This window comes from Somniosus microcephalus, chromosome 32 (assembly GCF_052327205.1).
Source record: "Somniosus microcephalus isolate GS21.2 chromosome 32, FLI_Smic_1.0, whole genome shotgun sequence".
Classification (NCBI taxonomy): domain Eukaryota; kingdom Metazoa; phylum Chordata; class Chondrichthyes; order Squaliformes; family Somniosidae; genus Somniosus; species Somniosus microcephalus.
The window spans coordinates 9,753,508-9,765,676 of record NC_141018.1 but is presented as its reverse complement, the minus strand read 5'-3'; positions in this window follow the sequence as shown (position 1 = coordinate 9,765,676).

Here is a 12,169-nt window from a genome sequence, read left to right as displayed (position 1 = left end):
ATCACTCCAGTCTCCCCGCTCACTCCAGTCTCCCCGCTCACTCCCGTCTCCCCGCTCACTCCAGTCTCCCTGCTCACTCCAGTCCCCCGCTCCCTCCAGTCTCGCCGCTCTCTCCAGTCTCCCCGCTCTCTCCAGTCTCCCCTCTCACTCCAGTCTCCCCGCTCACTCCAGACTCCCCGCTCACTCCAGTCTCCCCGCTCACTCCAGTCTCCCCGCTCACTGCTGTCTCCCCGCTCACTGCTGTCTCCCCGCTCACTCCAGTCTCCCCGCTCACTCCAGTCTCCCTGCTCACTCCAGTCTCCCCGCTCACTCCACTCTCCCCGCTCACTCCAGTCTCCCCGCTCACTCCAGACTCAACGCTCACTCCAGTCTCCCCGTTCGCTCCAGTCTCCCCGCTCGCTCCAGTCTCCCTGCTCACTCCAGTCTCCCCGCTCACACCAGCCTCCCCGCTCACTCCAGTCTCCGGCTCACTCCAGTCTCCCCGCTCACTCCAGACTCAACGCTCACTCCAGTCTCCCCGCTCACTCCAGTCTCCCGCTCACTCCAGTCTCCCCGCTCACTCCAGTCTCCCCGCTCACTCCAGTCTCCCTGCTCACTCCAGTCTCCCCGCTCACTCCAGTCTCCCCGCACACTCCAGTCTCCCCGCTCACTCCGTCTGCCCGCTCACTCCACTCTCCCCGCTCTCTCCAGTCTCCCCGCTCACTCCAGTCTCCCCGCTCACTCCAGTCTCCCCGCTCACTCCAGACCTCCCGCTCACTCCAGTCACCCCGCTCACTCCAGTCTCCCTGCTCACTCCAGTCCCCCGCTCCCTCCAGTGTCTCCGCTCTCTCCAGTCTCCCCGCTCACTCCAGTCTCCCCGCTCCCTCCAGTCTCCCCGCTCACTCCAATCTCCCCGCTCACTCCAGTCTCCCCTCTCACTCGTCTCCCCGCTCATTGCAGTCTCCCCGCTCACTCCAGTCTCCCCGCTCACTCCATTCTCCCCGCTCACTCCAGTCCCCCGCTCCCTCCATTCTCACCGCTCTCTCCATTCTCCCCGCTCACTCCAGCCTCCCCGCTCCCTCCAGTCTCCCCGCTCACTCCAGTCTCCCCGCTCACTCCAGACTCCCCGCTCAATCCAGTCTCCCCGCTCACTCCAGTCTCCCCGCTCACTGCTGTCTCCCCGCTCACTGCTGTCTCCCCGCTTTCTCCAGTCTCCCCGCTCACTCCAGTCTCTCCGCTCACTCCAGTCTCCCCGCTCACTCCAGTCTCCCTGCTCACTCCAGTCCCCCGCTCCCTCCAGTCTCGCCGCACTCTCCAGTCTCCCCGCTCTCTCCAGTCTCCCCGCTCCCTCCAGTCTTCCTGCTCACTCCAGTCTCCCCGCTCACTCCAGTCTCCCCTCTCACTCCAGTCTCCCCGCTCACTCCCGTCTCCCCGCTCACTCCAGTCTCCCTGCTCACTCCAGTCCCCCGCTCCCTCCAGTCTCGCCGCTCTCTCCAGTCTCCCCGCTCACTCCAGCCTCCCCGCTCACTCCAGTCTCCCTGCTCACTGCTGTCTCCCCGCTCACTGCTGTCTCCCCGCTCACTCCAGTCTCCCCGCTCACTCCAGTCTCCCCGCTCACTCCAGTCTCCCCGCTCACTCCAGTCTCCCCGCTCACTCCAGTCTCCGGCTCACTCCAGTCTCCCCGATCACTCCAGACTCAACGCTCACTCCAGTCTCCCCGTTCGCTCCAGTCTCCCCGCTCGCTCCAGTCTCCCTGCTCACTCCAGTCTCCCCGCTCACTCCAGTCTCCCCGCTCACTCCAGTCTCCGGCTCACTCCAGTCTCCCCGCTCACTCCAGACTCAACACTCAATCCAGTCTCCCCGTTCACTCCAGTCTCCCGCTCACTCCAGTCTCCCCACTCTCTCCAGTCTCCCCGCTCACTCCAGTCTCCCTGCTCACTCCAGTCTCCCCGCTCACTCCAGTCTCCCCGCACACTCCAGTCTCCCCGCTCACTCCGTCTGCCCGCTCACTCCAGTCTCCCCGCTCTCTCCAGTCTCCCCGCTCACTCCAGTCTCCCCGCTCACTCCAGTCTCCCCGCTCACTCCAGACTTCCCGCTCACTCCAGTCTCCCCGCTCACTCCAGTCTCCCCTCTCACTCCAGTCTCCCCGCTCACTGCAGTCTCTCAGCTCACTCCAGTCTCCCCGCTCACTCCATTCTCCCCGCTCACTCCAGTCCCCCGCTCCCTCCATTCTCGCCGCTCTCTCCAGTCTCCCCGCTCACTCCAGCCTCCCCGCTCCCTCCAGTCTCCCCGCTCACTCCAGTCTCCCCGCTCACTCCAGACTCCCCGCTCACTCCAGTCTCCCCGCTCACTCCAGTCTCCCCGCTCACTGCTGTCTCCCCGCTCACTCCAGACTCCCCGCTCACTCCAGTCTCCCCGTTCACTCCAGTCTCCCTGCTCACTCCAGTCTCCCCACTCACTCCAGTCTCCCCACTCACTCCAGTCTCCCCGCTCACTGCTGTCTCCCCGCTTTCTCCAGTCTCCCCGCTCACTCCAGCCTCCCCGCTCACTCCAGTCACCCCCTCACTCCAGTCTCCCCGCTCACTCCAGTCTTCCTGCTCACTCCAGTCTCCCCGCTCACTCCAGTCTCCCCTCTCACTCCAGTCTCCCCGCTCACTCCAGTCTCCCCGCTCACTCCCGTCTCCCCGCTCACTCCAGTCTCCCTGCCCACTCCAGTCCCCCGCTCCCTCCAGTCTCGCCGCTCTCTCCAGTCTCCCCGCTCTCTCCACTCTCCCCTCTCACTCCAGTCTCCCCGCTCACTCCAGACTCCCCGCTCACTCCAGTCTCCCCGCTCACTCCAGTCTCCCCGCTCACTGCTGTCTCCCCGCTCACTGCTGTCTCCCCGCTCACTCCAGTCTCCCCGCTCACTCCAGTCTCCCTGCTCACTCCAGTCTCCCCGCTCACTCCAGTCTCCCCGCTCACTCCAGTCTCCCCGCTCACTCTAGATTCAACGCTCACTCCAGTCTCCCCGCTCACTCCAGTCTCCCGCTCACTCCAGTCTCCCCGCTCACTCCAGTCTCCCCGCTCACTCCAGTCTCCCTGCTCACTCCAGTCTCCCCGCTCACTCCAGTCTCCCCGCACACTCCAGTCTCCCCGCTCACTCCGTCTGCCCGCTCACTCCACTCTCCCCGCTCTCTCCAGTCTCCCCGCTCACTCCAGTCTCCCCGCTCACTCCAGTCTCCCTGCTCACTCCAGTCTCCCCGCTCACTCCAGTCTCCCCGCTCACTGCAGTCTCCCCGCTCACTCCAGACTCAACGCTCACTCCAGTCTCCCCGTTCGCTCCAGTCTCCCCGCTCGCTCCAGTCTCCCTGCTCACTCCAGTCTCCCCGCTCACACCAGCCTCCCCGCTCACTCCAGTCTCCGGCTCACTCCAGTCTCCCCGCTCACTCTAGACTCAACGCTCACTCCAGTCTCCCCGCTCACTCCAGTCTCCCCGCTCACTCCAGTCTCCCCGCTCACTCCAGTCTCCCCGCTCACTCCAGTCTCCCTGCTCACTCCAGTCTCCCCGCTCACTCCAGTCTCCCCGCACACTCCAGTCTCCCCGCTCACTCCGTCTGCCCGCTCACTCCACTCTCCCTGCTCACTCCAGTCCCCCGCTCCCTCCAGTGTCTCCGCTCTCTCCAGTCTCCCCGCTCACTCCAGTCTCCCCGCTCCCTCCAGTCTCCCCGCTCATTGCAGTCTCCCCGCTCACTCCAGTCTCCCCGCTCACTCCATTCTCCCCGCTCACTCCAATCCCCCGCTCCCTCCATTCTCACCGCTCTCTCCATTCTCCCCGCTCACTCCAGCCTCCCCGCTCCCTCCAGTCTCCCCGCTCACTCCAGTCTCCCCGCTCACTCCAGACTCCCCGCTCAATCCAGTCTCCCCGCTCACTCCAGTCTCCCCGCTCACTGCTGTCTCCCCGCTCACTGCTGTCTCCCCGCTTTCTCCAGTCTCCCCGCTCACTCCAGTCTCTCCGCTCACTCCAGTTTCACCGCTCACTCCAGTCTCCCCGCTCACTCCAGTCTCCCTGCTCACTCCAGTCCCCCGCTCCCTCCAGTCTCGCCGCACTCTCCAGTCTCCCCGCTCTCTCCAGTCTCCCCGCTCACTCCAGTCTCCCCGCTCCCTCCAGTCTTCCTGCTCACTCCAGTCTCCCCGCTCACTCCAGTCTCCCCTCTCAATCCAGTCTCCCCGCTCACTCCTGTCTCCCCGCTCACTCCCGTCTCCCTGCTCACTCCAGTCTCCCTGCTCACTCCAGTCCCCCGCTCCCTCCAGTCTCGCCGCTCTCTCCAGTCTCCCCGCTCACTCCAGCCTCCCCGCTCACTCCAGTCTCCCCGCTCACTGCTGTCTCCCCGCTCACTGCTGTCTCCCCGCTCACTCCAGTCTCCCCGCTCACTCCAGTCTCCCCGCTCACTCCAGTCTCCCCGCTCACTCCAGTCTCCCCGCTCACTCCAGTCTCCGGCTCACTCCAGTCTCCCCGATCACTCCAGACTCAACGCTCACTCCAGTCTCCCCGTTCGCTCCAGTCTCCCCGCTCGCTCCAGTCTCCCTGCTCACTCCAGTCTCCCCGCTCACTCCAGTCTCCCCGCTCACTCCAGTCTCCGGCTCACTCCAGTCTCCCCGCTCACTCCAGACTCAACACTCACTCCAGTCTCCCCGTTCACTCCAGTCTCCCGCTCACTCCAGTCTCCCCGCTCACTCCAGTCTCCCCGCTCACTCCAGTCTCCCTGCTCACTCCAGTCTCCCCGCTCACTCCAGTCTCCCCGCACACTCCAGTCTCCCCGCTCACTCCGTCTGCCCGCTCACTCCAGTCTCCCCGTTCTCTCCAGTCTCCCCGCTCACTCCAGTCTCCCCGCTCACTCCAGTCTCCCCGCTCACTCCAGACTTCCCGCTCACTCCAGTCTCCCCGCTCACTCCAGTCTCCCTGCTGACTCCAGTCCCCCGCTCCCTCCAGTGTCTCCGCTATCTCCAGTCTCCCCGCTCACTCCAGTCTCCCCGCTCCCTCCAGTCTCCCCGCTCACTCCAATCTCCCCGCACACTCCAGTCTCCCCTCTCACTCCAGTCTCCCCGCTCACTGCAGTCTCTCCGCTCACTCCAGTCTCCCCGCTCACTCCAGTCTCCCCGCTCACTCCAGTCCCCCGCTCCCTCCATTCTCGCCGCTCTCTCCAGTCTCCCCGCTCACTCCAGCCTCCCCGCTCCCTCCAGTCTCCCCGCTCACTCCAGTCTCCCCGCTCACTCCAGACTCCCCGCTCACTCCAGTCTCCCCGCTCACTCCAGTCTCCCCGCTCACTGCTGTCTCCCCGCTCACTGCAGTCTCCCCGCTCACTCCAGTCTCCCCGGTCACTCCAGTCTCCCTGCTCACTCCAGTCTCTCCGCTCACTGCTGTCTCCCCGCTCACTGCTGTCTCCCCGCTCACTCCAGTCTCCCCGGTCACTCCAGTCTCCCTGCTCACTCCAGTCTCCCCGATCACTCCAGTCTCCCCGCTCACTCCAGTCTCCCGCTCACTCCAATCTCCCCGCTCACTCCAGACTCCCCGCTCACTCCAGTCTCCCCGCTCACTCCAGTCTCCCTGTTCGCTCCAGTCTCCCCGCTCGCTCCAGTCTCCCCGCTCACTCCAGTCTCCCCGCTCACTCCAGTCTCCCTGAACACTCCAGTCTCCCCGAAAACTCCAGTCTCCCCACTCATCCAGTCTCCCCGTTCACTCCAGTCTCCCCGCTCACTCCAGTCTCCCCGTTCACTCCAGTCTCCCCGCTCACTCCAGTCTCCCCACTCACTCCAGTCTCCCGCTCACTCCAATCTCCCCGCTCACTCCAGACTCCCCGCTCACTCCAGTCTCCCCGCTCACTCCAGTCTCCCTGTTCGCTCCAGTCTCCCCGCTCGCTCCAGTCTCCCCGCTCACTCCAGTCTCCCCGATCACTCCAGTCTCCCCGCTCACTCCAGTCTCCCCTCTCACTTCTTTCTCCCCGCTCACTCCAGTCTCCCCGCTAACTCCAGTCTCCCCGCTCACTCCAGTCTCCCCGCTCACTCCAGTCTCCCCGTTCACTCCAGTCTCCCCGCTCACTCCAGTCTCCCCACTCACTCCAGTCTCCCCACTCACTCCAGTCTCCCCGCTCACTGCTGTCTCCCCGCTTTCTCCAGTCTCCCCGCTCATTCCAGCCTCCCCGCTCACTCCAGTCACCCCCTCACTCCAGTCTCCCCGCTCACTCCAGTCTCCCCGCTCACTCCAGTCTCCCCGCTCACTCCAGTCTCCCAGCTCCCTCCAGACTCCCCGCCCGCTCCAGTCTCCCCGCTCGCTCCAGTCTCCCCGCTCGCTCCAGTCTCCCCGCTCGCTCCAGTCTCCCCGCTCTCTCCAGTCTCCCCACTCGCTCCAGTCTCCCCGCTCGCTCCAGTTTCCCCGCTCCCTCCAGTCTCCCCGCTCCCTACAATCTCCCCGCTCACTACAGTCTCCCTGCTCACTCCCGTCTCCCCGGTCACTCCAGTCTCCCCGCTCACTCCAGTCTCCCCGCTCACTCCAGTCTCCCCACTCACTCCAGTCTCCCCGCTCACTCCAGTCTCCCCGAACAATCCAGTCTACCCGCTCGCTCCAGTCTCCCCGCTCTCTCCAGGCTCCCCGCTCGCTCCAGTCTCCCCGCTCTCTCCAGTCTGCCCGCTCACTCCAGTCTCCCCGTACAATCCAGCCTCCCCGCTCACTCCAGTCTCCCCTCTCACTTCTTTCTCCCCGCTCACTCCAGTCTCCCCGCTAACTCCAGTCTCCCCGCTCACTCCAGTCTCCCCGAACACTCCAGTCTCCCCGAACACTCCAGTCTCCCCGTTCACTCCAGTCTCCCCGCTCACTCCAGACTGCCCGCTCACTCCAGTCTCCCCGAAAACTCCAGTCACCCCGCTCACTCCAGCCTCCCCATTCACTCCAGTCTCCCCGCTCACTCCAGTCTCCCCGCTCACTCCAGTCTCCCCGCTCACTCCAGTCTCCCCGCTCACTGCTGTCTCCACGCTCACTCCAGTCTCCCCGCTCACTCCAGTCTCCCCGCTCACTCCATTCTCCCCGCTCATTCAAGTCTCCCCGCTCACTTCAGTCTCCCCGCTCACTCCAATCTCCCCGCTCACTCCAGTCTCCCCGCTCACTCCGTCTGCCCACTCACTCCAGTCTCACTCCAGTCTCCCCGCTCACTGCTGTCTCCCCGCTTTCTGCAGTCTCCCCGCTCACTCCAGTCTCTCCGCTCACTCCAGTCTCCCCGCTCACTCCAGTCTCCCCGCTCACTCCAGTCTCCCTGCTCACTCCAGTCCCCCGCTCCCTCCAGTCTCGCCGCACTCTCCAGTCTCCCCGCTCTCTCCAGTCTCCCCGCTCACTCCAGTCTCCCCGCTCCCTCCAGTCTTCCTGCTCACTCCAGTCTCCCCGCTCACTCCAGTCTCCCCTCTCACTCCGGTCTCCCCGCTCACTCCAGTCTCCCCGTTCACTCCAGTCTCCCCGCTCACTCCAGTCTCCCTGCTCACTCCAGTCCCCCGCTCCCTCCAGTCTCGCCGCTCTCTCCAGTCTCCCCGCTCACTCCAGCCTCCCCGCTCCCTCCAGTCTCCCCGCTCACTCCAGTCTCCCCGCTCATTCCAGACTCCCCGCTCACTCCAGTCTCCCCGCTCACTCCAGTCTCCCCGCTCACTGCTGTCTCCCCGCTCACTGCTGTCTCCCCGCTCACTCCAGTCTCACCGTTCACTCCAGTCTCCCTGCTCACTCCAGTCTCCCCGCTCACTCCAGTCTCCCCGCTCACTCCAGTCTCCGGCTCACTCCAGTCTCCCCGCTCACTCCAGACTCAACGCTCACTCCAGTCTCCCCGTTCGCTCCAGTCTCCCCGCTTGCTCCAGTCTCCCCGCTCGCTCCAGTCTCCCCGCTCACTCCAGTCTCCCCGCTCCCTCCAGTTTCCCTGCTCACTCCAGTCTCCCCGCTCACTCCAGTCTCCCCGCTCACTCCAGTCTCCCCGTTCACTCCAGTCTCCCCGCTCACTCCAGTCTCCCCGCTCACTTCAGTCTCCCCGCTCACTCCAGTCTCCCCGCTCACTCCAGTCTCCCCGCTCACTCCAGTCTCGCTGCTCACTCCAGCCTCCCGCTCACTCCAGTCTCCCCGCTCACTCCAGTCTCCCCGCTCACTCCAGTCTCCCCATTCACTCCAGTCTCCCCATTGACTCCAGTCTCCCCGCTCACTCCAGTCTCCCCGCTCACTCCAGTCTCCCCGCTCACTCCAGTATCCCCGCTCACTCCAGTCTCCCCGCTCACTCCAGTCTCCCCTCTCAATCCAGTCTCCCCGCTCACTCCAGTCTCCCCGCTCACTCCCGTCTCCCTGCTCACTCCAGTCTCCCTGCTCACTCCAGTCCCCCGCTCCCTCCAGTCTCGCCGCTCTCTCCAGTCTCCCCGCTCACTCCAGCCTCCCCGCTCACTCCAGTCTCCCCGCTCACTGCTGTCTCCCCGCTCACTGCTGTCTCCCCGCTCACTCCAGTCTCCCCGCTCACTCCAGTCTCCCCGCTCACTCCAGTCTCCCCGCTCACTCCAGTCTCCCCGCTCACTCCAGTCTCCGGCTCACTCCAGTCTCCCCGATCACTCCAGACTCAACGCTCACTCCAGTCTCCCCGTTCGCTCCAGTCTCCCCGCTCGCTCCAGTCTCCCTGCTCACTCCAGTCTCCCCGCTCACTCCAGTCTCCCCGCTCACTCCAGTCTCCGGCTCACTCCAGTCTCCCCGCTCACTCCAGACTCAACACTCACTCCAGTCTCCCCGTTCACTCCAGTCTCCCGCTCACTCCAGTCTCCCCGCTCACTCCAGTCTCCCCGCTCACTCCAGTCTCCCTGCTCACTCCAGTCTCCCCGCTCACTCCAGTCTCCCCGCACACTCCAGTCTCCCCGCTCACTCCGTCTGCCCGCTCACTCCAGTCTCCCCGTTCTCTCCAGTCTCCCCGCTCACTCCAGTCTCCCCGCTCACTCCAGTCTCCCCGCTCACTCCAGACTTCCCGCTCACTCCAGTCTCCCCGCTCACTCCAGTCTCCCTGCTCACTCCAGTCCCCCGCTCCCTCCAGTGTCTCCGCTATCTCCAGTCTCCCCGCTCACTCCAGTCTCCCCGCTCCCTCCAGTCTCCCCGCTCACTCCAATCTCCCCGCACACTCCAGTCTCCCCTCTCACTCCAGTCTCCCCGCTCACTGCAGTCTCTCCGCTCACTCCAGTCTCCCCGCTCGCTCCAGTCTCCCCGCTCACTCCAGTCCCCCGCTCCCTCCATTCTCGCCGCTCTCTCCAGTCTCCCCGCTCACTCCAGCCTCCCCGCTCCCTCCAGTCTCCCCGCTCACTCCAGTCTCCCCGCTCACTCCAGACTCCCCGCTCACTCCAGTCTCCCCGCTCACTCCAGTCTCCCCGCTCACTGCTGTCTCCCCGCTCACTGCAGTCTCCCCGCTCACTCCAGTCTCCCCGGTCACTCCAGTCTCCCTGCTCACTCCAGTCTCTCCGCTCACTGCTGTCTCCCCGCTCACTGCTGTCTCCCCGCTCACTCCAGTCTCCCCGGTCACTCCAGTCTCCCTGCTCACTCCAGTCTCCCCGATCACTCCAGTCTCCCCGCTCACTCCAGTCTCCCGCTCACTCCAATCTCCCCGCTCACTCCAGACTCCCCGCTCACTCCAGTCTCCCCGCTCACTCCAGTCTCCCTGTTCGCTCCAGTCTCCCCGCTCGCTCCAGTCTCCCCGCTCACTCCAGTCTCCCCGCTCACTCCAGTCTCCCTGAACACTCCAGTCTCCCCGAAAACTCCAGTCTCCCCACTCATCCAGTCTCCCCGTTCACTCCAGTCTCCCCGCTCACTCCAGTCTCCCCGTTCACTCCAGTCTCCCCGCTCACTCCAGTCTCCCCACTCACTCCAGTCTCCCCACTCACTCCAGTCTCCCCGCTCACTGCTGTCTCCCCGCTTTCTCCAGTCTCCCCGCTCACTCCAGCCTCCCCGCTCACTCCAGTCACCCCCTCACTCCAGTCTCCCCGCTCACTCCAGTCTCCCCGCTCACTCCAGTCTCCCCGCTCACTCCAGTCTCCCAGCTCCCTCCAGACTCCCCGCCCGCTCCAGTCTCCCCGCTCGCTCCAGTCTCCCCGCTCGCTCCAGTCTCCCCGCTCGCTCCAGTCTCCCCGCTCTCTCCAGTCTCCCCACTCGCTCCAGTCTCCCCGCTCGCTCCAGTTTCCCCGCTCCCTCCAGTCTTCCCGCTCCCTACAATCTCCCCGCTCACTACAGTCTCCCTGCTCACTCCCGTCTCCCCGGTCACTCCAGTCTCCCCGCTCACTCCAGTCTCCCCGCTCACTCCAGTCTCCCCACTCACTCCAGTCTCCCCGCTCACTCCAGTCTCCCCGAACAATCCAGTCTACCCGCTCGCTCCAGTCTCCCCGCTCTCTCCAGGCTCCCCGCTCGCTCCAGTCTCCCCGCTCTCTCCAGTCTGCCCGCTCACTCCAGTCTCCCCGTACAATCCAGCCTCCCCGCTCACTCCAGTCTCCCCTCTCACTTCTTTCTCCCCGCTCACTCCAGTCTCCCCGCTCACTCCAGTCTCCCCGCTCACTCCAGTCTCCCCGAACACTCCAGTCTCCCCGAACACTCCAGTCTCCCCGTTCACTCCAGTCTCCCCGCTCACTCCAGACTGCCCGCTCACTCCAGTCTCCCCGAACACTCCAGTCACCCCGCTCACTCCAGCCTCCCCATTCACTCCAGTCTCCCCGCTCACTCCAGTCTCCCCGCTCACTCCAGTCTCCCCGCTCACTCCAGTCTCCCCGCTCACTGCTGTCTCCACGCTCACTCCAGTCTCCCCGCTCACTCCAGTCTCCCCGCTCACTCCATTCTCCCCGCTCATTCAAGTCTCCCCGCTCACTTCAGTCTCCCCGCTCACTCCAATCTCCCCGCTCACTCCAGTCTCCCCGCTCACTCCGTCTGCCCACTCACTCCAGTCTCACTCCAGTCTCCCCGCTCACTGCTGTCTCCCCGCTTTCTGCAGTCTCCCCGCTCACTCCAGTCTCTCCGCTCACTCCAGTCTCCCCGCTCACTCCAGTCTCCCCGCTCACTCCAGTCTCCCTGCTCACTCCAGTCCCCCGCTCCCTCCAGTCTCGCCGCACTCTCCAGTCTCCCCGCTCTCTCCAGTCTCCCCGCTCACTCCAGTCTCCCCGCTCCCTCCAGTCTTCCTGCTCACTCCAGTCTCCCCGCTCACTCCAGTCTCCCCTCTCACTCCGGTCTCCCCGCTCACTCCAGTCTCCCCGTTCACTCCAGTCTCCCCGCTCACTCCAGTCTCCCTGCTCACTCCAGTCCCCCGCTCCCTCCAGTCTCGCCGCTCTCTCCAGTCTCCCCGCTCACTCCAGCCTCCCCGCTCCCTCCAGTCTCCCCGCTCACTCCAGTCTCCCCGCTCATTCCAGACTCCCCGCTCACTCCAGTCTCCCCGCTCACTCCAGTCTCCCCGCTCACTGCTGTCTCCCCGCTCACTCCAGTCTCACCGTTCACTCCAGTCTCCCTGCTCACTCCAGTCTCCCCGCTCACTCCAGTCTCCCCGCTCACTCCAGTCTCCGGCTCACTCCAGTCTCCCCGCTCACTCCAGACTCAACGCTCACTCCAGTCTCCCCGGTCGCTCCAGTCTCCCCGCTTGATCCAGTCTCCCCGCTCGCTCCAGTCTCCCCGCTCACTCCAGTCTCCCCGCTCCCTCCAGTTTCCCTGCTCACTCCAGTCTCCCCGCTCACTCCAGTCTCCCCGCTCACTCCAGTCTCCCCGTTCACTCCAGTCTCCCCGCTCACTCCAGTCTCCCCGCTCACTTCAGTCTCCCCGCTCACTCCAGTCTCCCCGCTCACTCCAGTCTCCCCGCTCACTCCAGTCTCGCTGCTCACTCCAGCCTCCCGCTCACTCCAGTCTCCCCGGTCACTCCAGTCTCCCCGCTCACTCCAGTCTCCCAGCTCACTCCAGTCTCCCCATTCACTCCAGTCTCCCCATTGACTCCAGTCTCCCCGCTCACTCCAGTCTCCCCGCTCACTCCAGTCTCCCCGCTCACTCCAGTATCCCCGCTCACTCCAGTCTCCCCGCTCACTCCAGTCTCCCCTCTCACTCCAGTCTCCCCGCTCACTCCAGTCTCCCCGCTCACTCCAGTCTCCCCGCTCACTCCGTCTGCCCGCTCACTCCAGTCTCCCCGCTCACTCCAGTCTCCCC